This window comes from Vipera ursinii (genome assembly GCF_947247035.1).
Source record: "Vipera ursinii genome assembly, chromosome: 5".
NCBI lineage: Eukaryota > Metazoa > Chordata > Lepidosauria > Squamata > Viperidae > Vipera > Vipera ursinii.
Window position 1 is genome coordinate 12,238,563 of NC_139518.1, and position 18,481 is coordinate 12,257,043.

Sequence of the window (18,481 nt, forward strand, 5' to 3'; positions counted from 1 at the left end):
TAGCCAAGAAATTAAAAGATGCTTGCTCCTGGGGAGGAAAGCCATGGCAAATCTAGACAGCACACTAAAAAGCATAGATATCACCCTGTCAACAAAAAGTGCGTATAGTCAAGGCTATGGTCTTCCCAGTTGCAATGTATGGCAGTGAAAGTTGGACCATAAAAAAGGCTGAGCGCCAAAGAACTGAGGCCTTTGAACTATGGTGCTGGAGAAGACTCCTGCGAGTCCCTTGGACTACAAGGCGATCAAACCGGTCAGTCCTAGAGGAGATCAACCCTGACTGCTCTTTAGAAGGCCAGATCCTGAAGCTAAAACTCAAATACTTTGGCCACCTAATGAAAAGGAAGGACTCACTGGAGAAGAGCCTAATGCTGGGAAAGATTGAGGGCAATAGAAGAAGGGGACGACAGAGAATGAGGTGGCTGGATGGAGTCACTGAAGCAGTAGGCGTGAGCTTAAATGGACTCCAGAAGATGGTAGAGGACAGGAAGGCCTGGAGGAACGTTGTCCATAGGGTCGCGATAGATCGGACACAACTTCACAGCTAACAACAACAACAGCATGGTATTTGGTACCTTTAAAGGTGCCCTAATCATAAGTCACCAGCATGGAAGTGCTTCCTGCCAACAACCTGTATTCCAGAAAGAGCACAATTCCACAGCCTGGTTTATAAATCCAGATGCAGATTCAAAGAGGGAGTTGGACAAGCAACAGGTAAGGTCCTCCCTTCTTCACTTTCCACCTTTCCTTCCCATCAGTTGGGTGACAGGTGTAGTGGAAGTGTCCATGGTACAGCTTAAGGCAGACATGTCAAACACAAGGCCCGGGGGCCAGATCTGGCCCACGAAGTGGTTTCATGCGGCCCACAAAGCCATCCTGGAAACAGTGATGGAACGGCCCCCACTGCCTTGGCCCTGGCCCAGAGACCCTCCTGCTACCAGAGACCCTCAGATCTGTCCCACTCCTGCCCAGGCCCCCATAGGCACCCTTGATGCAAACAATGTAGAGCTGGCCATGCCCACCTAGTAGGCCACACGCACTCTAGCCACGCCCACCCAGTAGGCCACGCCCACCCTGGCCATACCCGCCTGGCCCCCTGAGAGCAACTGATGCGGCCCTCAATGAAATTGAGTTTGACACCCCTGGCTTAAGGGAACAATCCAGAAGCATTGCAAAGGAAAAGCAGGCAATGTATGGAAGTAGCCTGCAGAGTATGCAAAATTGCACATGACTTGGCAACATGGTACCATTTCCCCAAACTAAGAAAAACAGAGAGAAGTGGACTTGTGCTCTGTTTTTTGAAATATAAAACCAATATTTGTTCAAAAATGCCAGCCCCAGCTTTAAACATGAGTCTATGGCTCTTTGAGAACAGCCATTAAACTACATAGATATATAGTATATGACATATGCCTGCATAATAGCCAATCAGACATTCAGGGAGTAGATTAATCAATGGGAGCCACTGGCAGACCAAGTCAAAATTGCTTAGGAAGGCCATGCCCAATAGTTAAATGGCCAATATTGGGGCAGATCCCAGACCACATCATCAACATTATTATCATTAACATCACCAATGAACTGTCACAGATCATTGAAATGACAAAACTTGTTTAAGGAGAAGAGAGAAAACATATTTTAAAATTGGAACATGTTAGACAAAGATAATGTTTTAAAGATATCTTCTTTGAAACTAGCTAAGGTAGTCCTCAAGTTACGACTGGCAGTTTATGGCAGTTTGCAGGATCCTGTACTCCTGTGATTGCTATTCACAACATTATTATTTTTTTGAAATCAGAGTTTACTTCTGGTTTCCAGCAAAAAAACCTCTATTGGGTCTAGTGATTTTGCTTAATGACTGTGGTATTCACTTAACAACTGCAGCATTGATTCAACAGCAGTAGTCGCTTAACAACCACTGAAAAAATAGGTCATAAATTTGGGCACTCTCACAGTGTCAATTAGTTCCTTCAAGGACTATCAGTATTAGGGAGTCTTCATGGCACATTTAGTGGGATGTTAGGATGAGTTCAAAGGCTTCATACAAACCCCCATATCATCAACATCCCAATTACCGCCTTTATAAGCTCATAATTATTTCAACTATGCATTGGTATTTAACAGCACATTCCAGAACAGGAACCAAGGCAGCACAATGCAGCAAAATATGCTTTTCTTAGGTTGCTGAAGGGACTTGGCATTTGAACTTACAAGACACAAATATACTCGATGCTTGAAAGTAAATAATTGTTCTTTTTGTATGCTTGCGGTGGTTAGAACATGGGGAAGAGCGGGAAATGGCCAGGGTTGACCTAACCCTAGAAGCCTGGGATTTACTTGAAATAGCAACTCTTTTAGAAGCATCAATTAAGTAACTGGAAGAAAAGAACATCTTGAGAGGCTGCAGGGCATTATTCTGATAAATAGGTTATTGTGTCTGATCACAACTACCGTAACAAGGAGCAAGCTTTCCAAATTCCAAAATATGAAGGATCTTTGTTCCATCATCGAAATCCTCTATCTCTCTGTTTCTCTCTGTTCAGACTTCAAGAAGTCCTTTAAACCAGGCTGCACATATTTAAAATTTAAGAAGAGACTAGACCCGTGGTGGCGAAGCTATGGCATGCGTGCCACAAGTGGCACACAGAGTCCTGTCTGTGGGCATGCATGCCGTCCCCCCAGTCCTAGGCCTTCAGTTGAGTTTTATAAAACCTTTTCACTTTAGGCGTCTGCCGCCATGTGCCCCCCCAAAAAAGTCCAATCAATCAATTTCAACTTCTCGCGGGAAAAAAAAAAGATCTTGCAAAGTTGGAATTGATTGAACTTTTTAGTCCCACCCAGTTTGCCATTACCACTGCAGCCACGCCCACCCAATTGGCCATACCCACCCAATTGGCCACACCCAGCCAATGGGCCATGCCCACCCGGCACCCAATGATACAGAAGTGGGTTTGAGGTTACAGTTTGGGCACTCGGTCTCTAAAAGGTTTGTCATCACTGGACTAGACAATCACTTGTCTGAGATGGTATAGGCTCTCCTGCTTGAGCAGGGGGCTGGACTAGAAGACCTCCAAGGTCCCTTCCAGATTCTATTCTATTCTATTCTATTCTATTCTATTCTATTCTATTCTAAAATCTGCTATTTTTCAAAAAAAGGTTTTCACTGAAATAAATAACTGAACAGACCTTTGAACATATTATACAGCTAGGCCTTTAGGCTGACTAACAGTCATTTGTTTTCTAAGAGAATCCGGGAATAGATTGGTCAATCATTCTCTGAAAGAGAAGAAATCTATCCTAGATAATATAGAAGGGGGAAAAAAGAACTTTGATTTGCATACATTTTGCATGCACCAATTCCTATGCATTTTTTAAAAATGATGTTTACAATTGAAATAGAAATACAATCCATCTCATTATAACAAGAAAGACTGTGACTAGATGGCTGATCAGCAAGGCTATTCATTCTGTTACCAGATGCCATCAACTAATCAGCTGGGATTGAAATAGAGAGTAATTCAGAGATGGCAGAGAGGGGAACTCAGATATGGTTCCTGGAGGTCCCCAACTTCACCAAGAGCCTTGGTGGAGCAGTGGGCTAAAGCCTCCTTAAGTAACACCAGCTGCCTGCAATTAGTGCAGGTTCGCATCCCACCAGGCTCAAGGTTGACTCAGCCTTCCATCCTTCCGAGGTAGGTAAAATGAGGACCCAGATTGTTGGGGGCAATAAGCTGACTTTGCAATAATGCCGCTTGGGGTGTGTGTGAAAGCCCTAATAAGCAGGCATATACATAGAATGAAGGCTACTGCTAAGCTTGTAAGCCGCCCTGAGTCTTCGGAGAAGGGCAGGATATAAATGGAATTAAAAAATAAAAAATGGAATAATAATAGGAATAATAATAATAATAATAATAATAATAATAATAATAATAATAATAATAATAATAATTTGGAAGGGACCTTGGAGGTCATCTAGTCCAACCCCCTGCTAGGTAGTCCAACCCCCTGCTAGGTAGGAAACCCTATACCATTTCAGACAAATGCCTGTCCAATCTCTTCTTAAAGACCTCCGGTGTTGGAGCATTCACAGCTTTTGGAGGCTAATTAATTGTTGTAACTGTCAGAAAATTTCTCCTTAGTTCTAGGTTGCTTCTCTATTTGGTTAGTTTCCATCCGTTGCTTCTTGTCCATGAGTCATAAAAGAGCCAAGGTTGCCTACCCCTGGACTAGACATACCCAATTCCAGCAACCGTTCCTTATATGTCTTAGCCTCTAGTCCCCTGATCATCTTTGTTGCTCTTCTCTGCACTCTTTCTAGAGCCTCAACATCTTGTTTACATCGTGGTGACCACAACTGGATGCCATATTCCAAGTGTGGCCTTACCAAGGCATTGTAAAGTGGTATTAATACTTCACGTGTTGCTTTTGGGGAAGGGAGGGGAATATTTATTTTATTTTCCACATTTATTACTATTTTTTAATACAGGTAGTTCTTGACGTACGACCCCATTTGAGCCCAGAATATATGTTGCTAAGTGAGAAATTTTTTAAGTGATTTTGCTCCATTTTATGACTTTTCTTGCCACATTTGTTAAGTGAATCACTACAGTTGCTAAATTAGCAACACGTTTGTTAAGTGAATCTGACTTCCCCATTGACTTTGCTTGTCAAAAGGTCGCAAAAGGTGATCACATGACCCTGGAACACTGCAGTTGTCATAAATATGAACCACTTGTCAAGTATCCGATTGTAAATCACGTGACCATGGGGATGCTGCAATGGTCGTGTGAAAAATGGTCATAAGTCCCTTTTTTAGGTGCCATTGTAACTGTGAACAGTCACTAAGCAAATTGTTGTTAAGTCAAGGACTATCTGTATTAATATTTTTTCCTCACACAATCCAGCTTAGTCAACTTCCCTTCGCTCATCTTTTCTAACAAAAGCAAAGGGAGGGAAACCTGACAATTGGGCCTAAACCAGGGGTAGGCAACCTTGGCTCTTTTATGACTCATGGACTTCAACTCCCAGAATTCCTGAGCCAGCTGGCTCGGGAATTCTGGGAGTTGAAATCCACGAGTCATAAAAGAGCCAAGGTTGCCTACCCCTGGCCTAAACCAATCTCTCATTCTAGTGCCCTGACAACGTTGCAAGAAAAACGTGTACGTGTACGAATTACAATCAATATATATATATTTTGTAAATTGGTTTGTGGGGGGTTATTAAAAAAAGCACATCCTCTTCCATCTTAAGTGTCTGTTTCCCAACATTGTGCCCTAGTTTGATACTAAAGCTGCCCCACCCCCCACCCCCAAACAAGGTCTCCTCCTGGGTGTAGCTGATTTTTCTGAGAGGATTTTAGCAACAGGATATGTCTCTCGCGTTAGTACTCCCCCCTTTTTTTTGCTCTCCTACATGCTGGCTTCTTTCCTTTCTGTGCATTTAATTTCAAACGGGAAGCACAGCAAATGACTTGCTCTGCTTATGCAACTTCCTGTCTGGACGCCTCTCTCCTCCCCCACCTCCTCTCCTTCCTTCCCCCATGCAGCATTTCGTACCAGTTGTTTTCGTTCCCAAACGCCTGTGGCCTGGATTGCATATTTCAACCGTGGAGAAGAAGGTGCTGACTGTAATGTTTTTAACCCCGTTTTGAAAAAAAAAAGAGTCATTACTCTTATTCCTCTGCAAAATTGTACAGGAAGCCCCACAGCCCTTATCTATGGCTGGGTTTGTGCTACCCTTTTGCCTGCTTTTAAAGCAGGGCTGAGCATCAGATGAATCTCTCCCTTCCTCTGTTTTCACTGGGGTGGGGGCCATGGAGACCCTGCTATGCGTGCACAATATAGGTGGTTTTCCTAGCCTTCACCCCACCCCACCCCCTCCCCCGAAAATGCCGGTGCATCCTTTTTTCTACTGATGCATGTTTGGATGCCACCAATGTGCTTGTAGACTGGCACTCAGCCCTGTGCAGAGCTTGCAAATTAGAAGCCACTCATCCTCACCACTGGGCTGATATCCCCATAACCCCAAGGAGAACGAATCTGATGGTTTCGCGTTACGATCAGGTTCCCACGTTTCTCAATCCATTCCTCAATGAACCCGAAACACCCGCTCTGCGTGGCCAGCACACCCTTTTTGGAGCGTGGCAACCTCTGGGTGTGTGTGTATAATACTTGCTTGATTTATCCCTTCTTTTCTATTCAGTCCACCGCTCAAGCAGGCCGCCCACCCGCCTCCCGAACAAACCATCCATTAATCCACCAACCCTCCTCATCATCATTAAACAAAAACAAAAAAACACCCAAACCTAAAATGACCGGCTATATTGGTTTTCCAGGGAAACTCCCGAGGAGCAGCGACAGAACCTCCCCCTCCTCGCTCGAAGTCCTTTCCCCTCCCCCACCATTTGCAGCGCTTGCAATTTTAGCGCCTGCCTAAATAAATGTGTGTGTGTGTGTGTTGTTGTTGTTTTTTTTGCACGACTCCCAATTTTTTTTTTTAAAAAATGTTGTTATTTGCTTGTTTGTGAACCGCCGCCGAAGCCCAGATGTGTTTTCCTGCGCCCTGCCTCCACCCTCCTCTTTTGGAATCCAATCTGGTTTGTTTTCGCAGGAAGTAGGCGAAAGAAGGCAAGCGAGCGAGCGAGCAAGGAAGGAGGCCGGGCCTTGCCAGCCCGCCTTCCCTTCTCTTGTTTCTCTCTGTGTGTGTGTGCGTGTGCGTAAGTGTGTGTTTGTGTGCAAGAGCGCCTCTCTTTCTCCCTGCTCATTTCTGTACGGCTGGCCACCTTTCTCTCCCCAGTTGCTGAGCGCCGTTGGCTGTTCAGAGCGGTTTTGGCTCCTTCCCTTAGTAACAGCTTTTACATTCTGCCTCAATTCCTCTTCAATCGAAATCTCACACACACACGCACACGCACACACACACACATACGCGCGCATACATAAAGCATTACTTTTTTTTTTATTGCCTCCTCCTCCTTCCTTGGGACTTAATCTATAATTTCCCCCCACCGCCTCTCGCTTCCCATCCCCCTCCAGCAGCACCAGCTCTCTCACACACATACACGCACGCACTAAAACACACACAGACACACACACACACACACACACACAAAACCCTCACCCAGACTCGGGTCATAATTGAATACATTGCATTTTTCCCCCGCCCCCCCCTTTCCCGGTGGCTACTTGAAGTCTTTCTCCCCCCCCCTCCCTCCCTCCCTTCCCCCTTTGGGCTGCACCCGCAATTGCAAACCCATATATTATACCTCTTAAGAGAAGGAGGAAGCTGCATGAAATATAGCTCTATGTGTGTCAGCGTGGGGGGCTTTTTCCTCCTCTTTTGCCTCCATTGCAAAAGGAGGGGGGGCCGAGAGCCATACTAAGCCATCAATTGCAAGGTAAGAAATAAAAAAAAAGAGTTTCTCTCTTTCCCCCCCTCCCCCTGTGTGCATGTTTGTCTTGTCCCTCTGCGCAGTTAAATATCTAGTTTGCAACCTAGGAAATATTTCAAGGCGCCCCTAAAGTGTATCTTAAGGGGTTATTTCGCGGCTGTGTATGGGGGGGGGAGTTCAGGGAGGGCGTTGCTGGAAAGGGAATTGAGGGAAGGGGGGGGAGGGTTGGGGGGGAGGGGCGCCTGTGTTTGTAGCTAGTTGGAGGAAGCAGCGCGTGGGGGAGGGGCAGAAGTGTAACAAGCATTGCTTCCCCCCCCCCCTTGGGAAGGCAGTGTCTTTTAACTTTAATTTTTTCCGACCTCTTTTTTTAATTATTTCTCATCTTTCTGGAGGTATTTTCACCCCCCCACCCCCCGCTTCTGACCTTTTAATTAATTAATAATAATCATAAATTGGTGGTGGGGAGGGGAAAGTGTTGATTCATCGCGTTTTTGGAAAGTGTGGGGGGGGGGAGAGAGAAGAGAAGAAGCCTTTGCACTAATAAATGCAAAAGCCAGCAGCCATTATGAAGCAAGCTGGCTTGATTGCCTATTTTTAGAAGATTTGGGCCAGAGGAGAGTTTTTATTTTGCATCGGCGGATATATATACAATATTCTTCTTGCTGGGAAGGAAACGGGACACAACCGAGAGGTGTCTTTTTTTAAAAAAAAAAAATAGACCCAAGTTCGGAAGTGTGTTTTGCGTGTGCGTGCGTGCAGGGTTGTTTTTCTTTTTCTTTTTTTCTTTTTCCCAAAAAGAGAAAGGTCAGTAGAATTTATTTATTTTTCCCTATGATTGGTAATTAAAGGGTGGGTTGAAAGAAAGTTTTGCTTGATGAGGTTTGCGCCTTCAATGTTGTTTGCAATAGGTGTGGGGGAGGGGAAGGAATGTGGCAGAGTGAACTCACACTGGTGGGGGAGGGGGAGAGGTTAGCGTGGTCTTTGCTGTGTCTTTGCAAAATAATAAAGAGTAAAAGGGGGCTTTGGATGGCTTCTTTCCACTCCCCCTCCCCTCCGTTTTAAACTCTAGATTGCTATGTCTTCTGGGATTATTGTGATGATTGTTATTTGCTTTTGTGGACGCTGTTTTGGAAAGCGGAGCAGAAAAACCTTTTTAAAAACTGTTCCAGGGCCAGAATCGTATTCTTAATAGTCAAGTTCTGGAATGAACTTTGGTCTCTGGGAAAACTGTGGTGTAAAATTCAAGAGCTACGCGTCTGTAAGGCCTAGTTTTGAAATCAGGGTGGCTTTACCCGGTTCTCGTCCACGTGTAAAAAGTCTCAAGATCTTATCAGTGAACGGTGCAAATTTCTTTTAAAAAATGCTATGATTTGAAAGCGGAGGATATATTTGCAGTACAGAACTGGATCTGGTTAATCATCTACCTGCCATGGTAAATGTAATTCACTTTATTATCCTTTTGGATCTTTGGTGGAAGAGGAGGAGGATTATCCAATGGCTGAAGAAGGGAAACCAGGGGAAAAAAGAGAGCCAAACTAGAAAAACAACGTGGCTGTGCATTTTTCTGGAGCGTTGAAGTTTTAAAAACAAACGCTGAACTTTGCTTGATATATAGTGGTTGGAGAAAATGTCTATTAAAGTGTGTCCCTGAATTGCCTGCAATTCTGACTCCTACATGTGCTTCACTTCCTTCCTCCTTTTTTTTCTGGTGTAAAGGGAGTTGCATTTCGTTTATATACGGCATTATAGAAATCTCATTTTTTATCAGTGGGATTTGAAGGAGGAGTGAGTGGGAAGAAAGTATTCTATTTAACCTCAATACCGTAGTTTGGGGTTTCTTTTTCAGTCAGACTTAAATAGAAGTTCAGTTTTGATTCATGAACAGGAATAATACAGAAACTTGTGGTGTGTAATCTGACTTGGCCTTGTATCTCAGTTGTATCTTACTTATTTACCATCCGAACATGATATTTTCTTTCCTCTTAAAAGGACATTTCATTCAAAAATTTGGGGAAAGTGTGGTGGATTTGGACTAGGCCTCAAACTTGGAGTTTTGTTGATAAAATTAGATGTGTTTGCAGGATCTGAGTACCCATGCTTCACCAGAACATGGCTTGGATTAATCCAGTTTCCTCAGATGGCCTGACACACTAAACCACAGTCAGAAATTTTAAGACTAGGCCAAAATGTATATGGGTCATAACTGGTTTCACTGAGTGGCGAAACTTGCTTTTAAATTTTCACCTATATAAAAGTATTCCATATTTTGCCCTTTTGTGCTGGGATTCAAGAATACTGGGAAAACGGCACAACTTCTTTCTCCTCTAAATATGGAAATGATTGAGAAGGAAAGATCTGATGAACCTATATGGACAAATAGCATGTTGGTCTTTAGACAGATCTCATTGTATCTTATAGATGTTGCAATTTTTTGAAAAATCATTGAACTTTACAAGAAGCTCTTGATTTTACAACCATTAGTTTAGTGACTGAAGTTACAATAGCACTGAAAAATGTGACTTATGACTGGTTTTCATGCTTATGATTTTTGTAATATCCTCTTGGTCACGTGATCAAAATTCAGGCAACTGTCATGAATTTATGGTGATTGCACTGACCTGGGGCTATGTGATCACCATTTTGTAATCTTCCCAACTGGCTTCTGATAAGCAAAGTCAATGGGAGAAGCCAGATTCACTTAATGATTGTGATTCACCTAACAACTGTGGTAATTTGCTGAACTGTGGCAAAAAGGTTGTAAAATGGGACAAAAGTCAATTTCCTTGCTTAGCAACAGAAAATTTGGGCTCAGTTGTGGTTGTAAGTTGAGGACTGCATATGGTCATAGAGACTTGGACCATCCATTAATGCTATAACTATGCTTGGTTAAACCATGTTTTGGCCTGAAACTGAGTTGGCTGACTTCCCAAAACATGTTACTACGGTATAACACACAGGCTTTATAAACCATGACCAACTGAATGGAACAATAGGCATAGGATTAAGTGTTATGGGTGAACCTGTATGTTGATATTTCTATTGATTTTCTTGTAATTTAGTATTTTGCAAAGGAAACAAGCCCACTTAGAAACCTTGATCTTTCAGGAAAAATGAAGCTTTGTGGTGCTTCATGGATACTGGTGCGCCAGTTGCGGCCCTATCTTAGCCGGGATGATTTGTGCACGGTCACTCATGCGCTCGTGTCCTCTCGTCTAGACTACTGCAACGCTCTCTACATGGGGCTGCCCTTGAGGACCACCCGGAAGCTCCAACTGGTACAGAATGCAGCCGCGAGAGTTGTGTTGGGAGTCTCCCGATACTCCCACGTTACACCGCTGCTCCGTGAGCTGCATTGGTTGCCAGTTGTCTTCCGGGTGAGATTCAAGGTACTGGTAACAGTGTTTAAAGCCCTTCATGGCATGGGGCCGGAGTACCTTAGGGAACATCTGCTGCCGGCATCAAGCTCCCTGCGCCCTGTGCGTTCCCACAGAGAGGGCCTCCTCAGGGTGCCACCGATCAGAGAATGTCGATTGGTGGTCCCCAGGGGGAGATCCTTCTCTGTGGGCGCTCCGGAGCTGTGGAACCAGCTACCGGTAGAGCTCCGGATGGCGCCCGATCTTCGCTCCTTTCGTCGCGATCTCAAGACGTTTCTGTTTGTTCAAGCCGGCCTAGCCTGATGGGGATTGGTGGGGTTTTTATTCTTGTGTTTTAATTTTAACTTGGTGTTTTAGAACTTGATTCCAACTGTTTTAATATGGGCAATTATTTAATCTTGTTTTAACGTTTGTATTTAGTATTTTATTCTGCCCTGTGAACCGCCCTGAGTCCTCAGGGAGAAGGGCGGTATATAAATATTATTAAATTAAAATTAAATTAAATATGGTTTAGTGGCCAGTGGTAAACCATACATACTATACAGAGTCGCTTTGTGGCGAGATGGGTGGCAAACAAATTTAATAAAAATAATAAATTTTCACATTTAAAAAATGGAGATTTTTTTTTTACTAACCAAGATATTCTTGGAAACCTTAATGGCGGTACATTTATGAAGGGAAAAAAAAGAGGAATTCTTCCTATTATTTACAATGAACTTACATATTTTACAATTACAAAATATATTGTTGACCAACATCTTCATTGTTCTTTACTCATAGGATAATTCTAGACAACTAGAGAGAGGTTTAAGGTATGTAATCATGGACAAAGATGGCGGATTATGGGTCTTCCTTTATGGAAGATTTTCACACCTATGCTTCAGTAGGTGCAGTTGTGATTCTTGTAAAATTCTTGTGGGTGAGAGATGAAAGTATTTGAATATTTTTAAATAATTGACCCACTTATGGGGAATGTCTGTCATTAGCTATAAGCTGTGAAAGTGAAATATAACTTTTCTGATAATATCCAAGTGTTCTGAGTTACAACTCTCATAATTTATTTCTAATGTTCCATTGGTTGGGTTGGGTGGCAACTAAAGGAATTATAGCCCAACATTTAACCAAGAAAATGAACAGATTGGTTAAATAATATTTCTTGTAGAGAAGTAGGATGTATTTGAGATTAGGACGGAGAAAGTCAAAATGTACAAGATGGTGGTCATACAATGGCATGACTACCATCTTGTAGGTTTTTACAGCATCCTGCATAAAAGAGGGAATTTTTATTGCAATGATAGACTGTGGTCTTGGCTGTTTTGGACACACATTTCAGCATGCTGCTCTTAGGAGATACTACAGACAATATTTTTATGTGTACCTTAGGCACCTTCATATCCAACCAGTTTTGACTGTGTTCACCTAGCAAGGTCACATAAAGAACTGGCAGATATCTTTGCACACCAAGTGTGGCTTGTTTGTTTTGGTAACTCAGTGTATTGTGCAGCTTTAGCTTATTTGGTTAATGTGTGATTGAGTAGCATGAACCCAGAAAATGACCTGGTTCAGTTAACTGGGTTAAGGACTGTGTAAAAACAGATGTGGCTTCCATTGTGATGTAACAGTATAGTAAAAAAAACCTTAGTGTTCATAAGCTTCCTTTTTAAAAGCTGGTTATAACAAGGTAAAAATATAAAAATTGAAAAAAATAAAAGGCTTTCTTGTGTAAGACATTATACTTAGAATAGAACTGGAGTTAATTATTTATTGGATTTAAACCCTATCCACTAAAGAAAACGTAACTTCTATTTTGGGTTTGCACATTATGCTAGCATATGGCTTGTTGGTTAGTTTTCTACCTTACACAAAGCAGTACTGTAAATCATAGTTTCCAAATGACATTCATTGAGTTCCCATAGCGTAGGCTGCATTTGCATGGCATGCTAAAGACCTTGGTTAACAAGTGTACACATGCCATTTTACTTGTTTTTACCGGTATATATGCAGCTGCTTAACAAATAGATTGGCCACCATTTTGGATTTTTTTTTGAAGTTTTGAATATGCATTAACTATATTGTAGAATACAAATTCTGGCAATTTGGAATTTGGAGGTTGAAGTGATTCCTAAATCTCTGTTATAAGAGAGAAACTTTAAAATGATCATAGGCTACTCATTAGTGATTTTTTGAAGCTTAAATTGTCATTTTAACATGACAAGAATGTGGGTACAAAACATCTTAATCTTACATCTTGGCATGTTGTGTTACGTGGATTAAGCTGTGGCTTAATTTGCAGACCATAATTTAACTTGATATGTGAATTCAATCCCAGAAAAAAAGAAATTTGTTATATATTTTTTACCAGATTTATCCCCCATTACTTAAAAGTTTCAAGGACCATTCAACATGTCTTTGCTTTACAGAAGGCATGTCACACTGCTGGCCCGCAGGCCGGATGCATCATACTAAAACCGCGCCCACCCTATTGCCAGCAATGGGGGAAAAGTTGCAATATGTTGCACAACGTCACGTGACATTGCGAGTTTGACATGCCTGCTTTACAGCACCTAAATTTATGTGCTTCCTATTAATTCAACACAAATTAGATGTTAAGGCTGAATCTATAAAAGTCGAATTCATAGAGATGCTTTACCAACCAGGAAATGCCAGGACTTCTATCCCACATAATAATTGAGAGCACCTGGATACATTTGCTACTTCCTTCTAAGGGTAGGTGGAGGTAAGGAAACTATTAATAGGCTTGTTTTGATAGCTGTTTGATTCAGATGAATGTCTTCATTCCCATCTGAATTGCTTGTAACGAAAAAGTTGAGGACCTGTCAGAGGGAAGTTAGCTTGAACATCAGGTGACTCTGCTTTCATGACATGCTTTAACCCCTTGGTTATTTGACAGTTATTTCAGAAGCTAGTAGTTTTTCAGATTACAGTAACAATGAATGTTTGTTTGATTCTTTGAAATGCTAAAGTGATATAAGTCCAAACGCAAAATGCTTTAGAATTTAGCTTGTGGGACTGCAGGAATTCCTGTAATTTTACCTCAAGTGATAATTAGGAGAACTCATAAAAAATAGTGCTAGGTTCATGTTAAGCTGAAATGTGTTTTGGCTCCGTATGTTGTGTGAACTTAGGATGGATGGCCTGTAAGCTTCTATACCAGGGAGAAAAAGAATATTAAATGCATTTCCTAGAGTATTTTGCAAAAAAAATATTTTAGCTGTTATGTCTGAACCCAGCCAATTGTTTATTCAAGATAAGCAAATCACACCTAGGCAGGCTGTGCAAACTCAGGCATTCTGACTCATTTGGACTAATGCTAAGCCATTGTTTAAAAGTTTGGCTGAGTCACAAATGGCAAGTTCGCGCAACATGGAAAGCATAACCATGTTTCAGTTCAGTCAACAATCTAAGTCAAATGGGAATGGTATTTTTGTTGGAGATTTTTAATGTATTATAATTACAGAAAGTCCTCATTGAATGACTGCCTTGTTTAGTGTCTGCAGTATGAAGGTGATAAAATAACTTTTATGACTATTTCTTGCTTTTACAACCTTTTCAGGTCTTTAAACAAAGCAAAGCTGAAATGAGATTATAGTCATGGTTGCAGTTGTGACTTACTTGACTGCTTTAATTGATGATTGAATTTCCCACCTCTGAATTTCTAAATGAGAATTAGCTGTATGGTGAATGTTATCTAGGCTTATTGACTGAGTGGCATGGTGGCCTAAAGGTGAAGACGCTCGCCTCCCATTCGGAAGGTTAAGAGTTCGATCCTAGGCAGTGGCACTTGCTTCTCTATCAAGGGCACAAAGAGAAAATATCTGCTGTGAACTCTGTGTAGGCATCAGGAAAGGCATCCAGCCAATAAATGCTCAGCTCCAGTCAGTTCACCAGAATACACCCTGAAAGAAAGGGAATAAAGGGTCATAAAAGGGGAAAACAATCCAGGCTTATTGACTATTGAGAATTCTGGTAGAGTATGGAGGATTGCAAGTAAAAATCAGTGTGTACATATTTCGACTTACTTTTTAATGAACTCTCATATTTTACTTGCAAGAAAAGAGCATCCTTTTTTTAAAAAAAAGACTACATTTGTGCAGAATCCTTACCTTGATATATTATTTTACATTAAAAATACTGAATTAAGCCTATGTTGGCACTACATTTTGCTGTTCGTTTGTTATCAGACAGTAGTTGCAGGGGATATATAAATAAACACAGTCAGTTAGCTATTTTGCTGTTGTGTTATGAAATAAGGGCAGGGCCTTTTCACTAATGGCAGTACAATTAAGGAAAAACATTACACATTTTTCTCCAGTTAGGAAGCCAAATATAATGATTTAATAGTTAAAATTTTATTTCACTCTTCTGGAAATATGCAGTTGTTTTTTTCTTTGAAAATTTATCTTTGCCTAACACTTGGCTACTTAGAAAAAAGGTGATTCATAAATAAAGCAAGGATCAGAATAAACATAATGGTGTGGATGATGCAAAATATATTTTGGCATCTGCATTGAGTAACCTTGCAAGTGATGTTTTTAAATTTTAGCCGCCTTCATGAATTTTAATAAGCAATTCTAATTCATCCCACTTTTTCCACGAATTACATGCAAAGTGGCACAATAATAGCTTTTTATTAAAATAAAAACTAATTCTATCATAACATTTCCTAGGAAGAAGAACAAGCATGACAGAAAATTCAACAATTTTGCAGAGAATTTTTTATTTTTTATCAGGCATCAATTGTAGATTTTAAGCAGAAATGTGCAGTTTCTAAGTAGCATCTTAAGTGGCAGATTGGGCTTCACTACAGATAGTTCTCCATTAAAAGGTAAAGGTAAAGGTTCCCCCGCACATGCGTGCTAGTCGTTTCCAACTCTAGGGGCCGGTGCTCATCTCCATTTCAAAGCCGAAGAGCCAGCGCTTGTCCAAGGACATCTCCGTGGTCATGTGGCCGGCATGACTAGACGCCAAAGGCGCACAGAACGCTGTTACCTTCCCACTGTAGTGGTCCCTATTTTTCTACTTGCATTTTTACGTGCTTTCGAACTGCTAGGTTGGCAGAAGCTGGGACGAGTAACAGGCGCTCACTCTGTTACGCGGCACTCGGGATTCGACCTGCCAAACTGTCGACCTTCTGATCGACAAGCTCAGCGTCTTAACCCACTGAGCCACCGCGTCCCTAGTTCTCCATTACAACACTTCATTTAGTGACTGTTTAAAGTTATAATGGCACAGAAAAAAGTGATTTATGACCATTTTTCACACAACCGTTGCAGCATCCACATGGTCACATGACCGAAATTCAGACACTTGGCAACTGACTCATATATTTATGATGGTCACAGTGTCCCAGGGTCACATGATCACCTTTTGCGATCTGACAAGCAAAGTAAATATGGAAGCCAGATTCAGTTAACATCCATGTTACTAACCTTGCAACTGCAGTAATTCTCTTAAACTATGTCGAGAAAGATCATAAAATGGAGCAAAATCCACTTAACCTTCTCAGTTAGCAACAGAAATCTGGGCTCAATGGTATATATTTTATATATATTTTACTGCATGTGACTTTTGGGAAAAATATTATATAGTCATTTTCTTTAGAAAAAGTGGTTTTAAAACTGAGTGGGTGAAATGTTGAGGCATGATGGACCTTTTACTTGTAAGCAGTGATTTTTTTTAAAAAGTGCCGGAGGTCACACACGTCATACAAAGCGCTACATGGCATGGGTCCAGAATACAAAGCCCTACATGGCATGGGTCCGGAATACCTTGGGGAGCACCTGCGGCCGGCATCAACTTCCCTCCGCCCAATACGCTCCCACAGAGAGGGTCTCCTCAGGGTGCCACCGGTCAAAGAATGCCGACTGGTGGCCCCCAGGGGGAGGGCGTTCTCTGTGGGCGCGCCGGATTTATGGAACCGTCTTCCGGTTGAGCTCCGGATGGCGCCCGACCTTCGCTCCTTCCGGCGCGATCTAAAGACGTGTCTCTTTGAACAAGCTGGCCTGGCCTGATGGGATGGGGTTGGGTTTTTATTACTTTTAAATGTGTTTTAACTTATTTAAGAGTTCTGGGCACTTTGTTTAATCTTTTTTAATTTTTGTATTCTGTCTTTTTAATCATGTATTGCCCTGTTCACCGCCCTGAGTCCTTCGGGAGAAGGGCGGTATACAAATAAAATTAATAATAATAATAAATTAGTAATAATACAAACCCGCCTTGCCTACCCTACAAGGTTCCATCCAAAAAAGGTGCCGGACCTCCATTTTGGGCATTCTATGACAAAAAAGCCCTGCTTGTAAGTAATCACAGTTTTTGAGGTTAGAAGTTGGGATGCAGTTTAGCAATTTTTTTTTCTTGCAAACTATAAGTGTTTGTGTTGCTTCATGGACAGGATCAGTATTATAGTTTACCAAATCAAATTATTTGAAACTGGCCCAGTGCTTAGTATCTGTGTAATAAAAGTGTCTCATGATTCTCCCATTGCATTAAGTCATGGTTTAATAATGCTAAACCAACATACCATGTCATGTTTTAGTACAATAAGTGGTCAGAATTAAATTGTGATTAGAATTCGGGACTTTTTCTATAATGCAACACATTATTTCTGAAATGTGGGACTTCTCTTGACAGAAAAAGTCTGTTTCAGCAGGATTTAACAGCTGACCAGCTGTTTCTCAATTCATCTGAGCAATGAATAATTTTATTTTCCTTAAAGTATTTACTCCTTATCTAGTTCACCTCCTAATCTCAAAACTTCTAAACATTAAGCACATACGTTTGACATGTAATTTTTATTTGGTCCATTTAATTTTCCCCTTTATTTGGCAAGTTTCGGCATTTTAATTCCTTAGCTTCTCTTTTGAAGGAAATTTGTGTCTTGCCAAATCAAGGCAGAGAGAGGTCATGGTTTCCAAAAAATGATTGGTTGGTGTTTGTGAAATTAAGTAATTGCTGCATGATCATTGTGTAACTATTGTTTTATGTATCCTCACTGAACAGTCCATTGCCTTCTTTTTATTAGCATACTAGATGTTTACAGAAAGTATTAGGTAACTGGAACTAGGGTATTTAATTCTGCAAAAAGATTTTTACATCAGGAAGAAGTCTGCTGAGCAGTTTCTTGTTAAGGATATTCCCCTTTGCTTAAAAAAATAAAAAATAAAACAAAATCCCCAAAATCTTTTTGAGTACCTAAAAGAATCCTTATCTTGAATGCTTCCATTATTCCCTCAATTGATAATTATTATTTAAGCTACTTTGAATGCTTTGGAAACCAGTGAGCAGTAATTTGGGAAACACATTGACCTGATATTTGAAAAAATGAGGCTTGGCAGTACAGTTAGTCCCTAAACTGAATCCATTATATATTAGTAATTTTTTCATGGTTAGGTAAGGATTGATATAACTGTTCTATTTGTTCTTCAAAATCATTGTGAACTGAATGGAGGAAAAGGAGATACAAGCCATTTTTTTCTGTTCTTTTTGTATCTGAAAATGTAACACTTGTGTGTTGAAATATAATTTGAAAGATGTAAATTCATTTAGCTTAGTCCTTTTTTATGCTTTTATGTAGTCTGATATATGATAATGGACATAAATAATAAGCCAAAAGAATGTTCATATGAGCTATTTTGAACACTCTAGAGAAGAAGGATATTTATACATTTATATAGATTTTACCTTAGCAATATTTAAAGTC

General features: G+C 41.1%; 1 protein-coding gene across 2 annotated transcripts in view; it reads left to right on the forward strand.

Moving 5' to 3' along the window:
- Positions 1-7,164: 7,164 nt before the first annotated feature.
- The window catches only part of TBL1XR1 (TBL1X/Y related 1), a 237,376-nt gene continuing 226,059 nt past the window's right edge, over positions 7,165-18,481 (forward strand). For both annotated transcript variants that reach the window (XM_083363593.1, XM_083363594.1), the window contains exon 1: positions 7,165-7,393. The gene's annotated coding sequence lies outside the window, so the exon portion shown is untranslated. The remainder of the gene's footprint in view (positions 7,394-18,481) is intronic.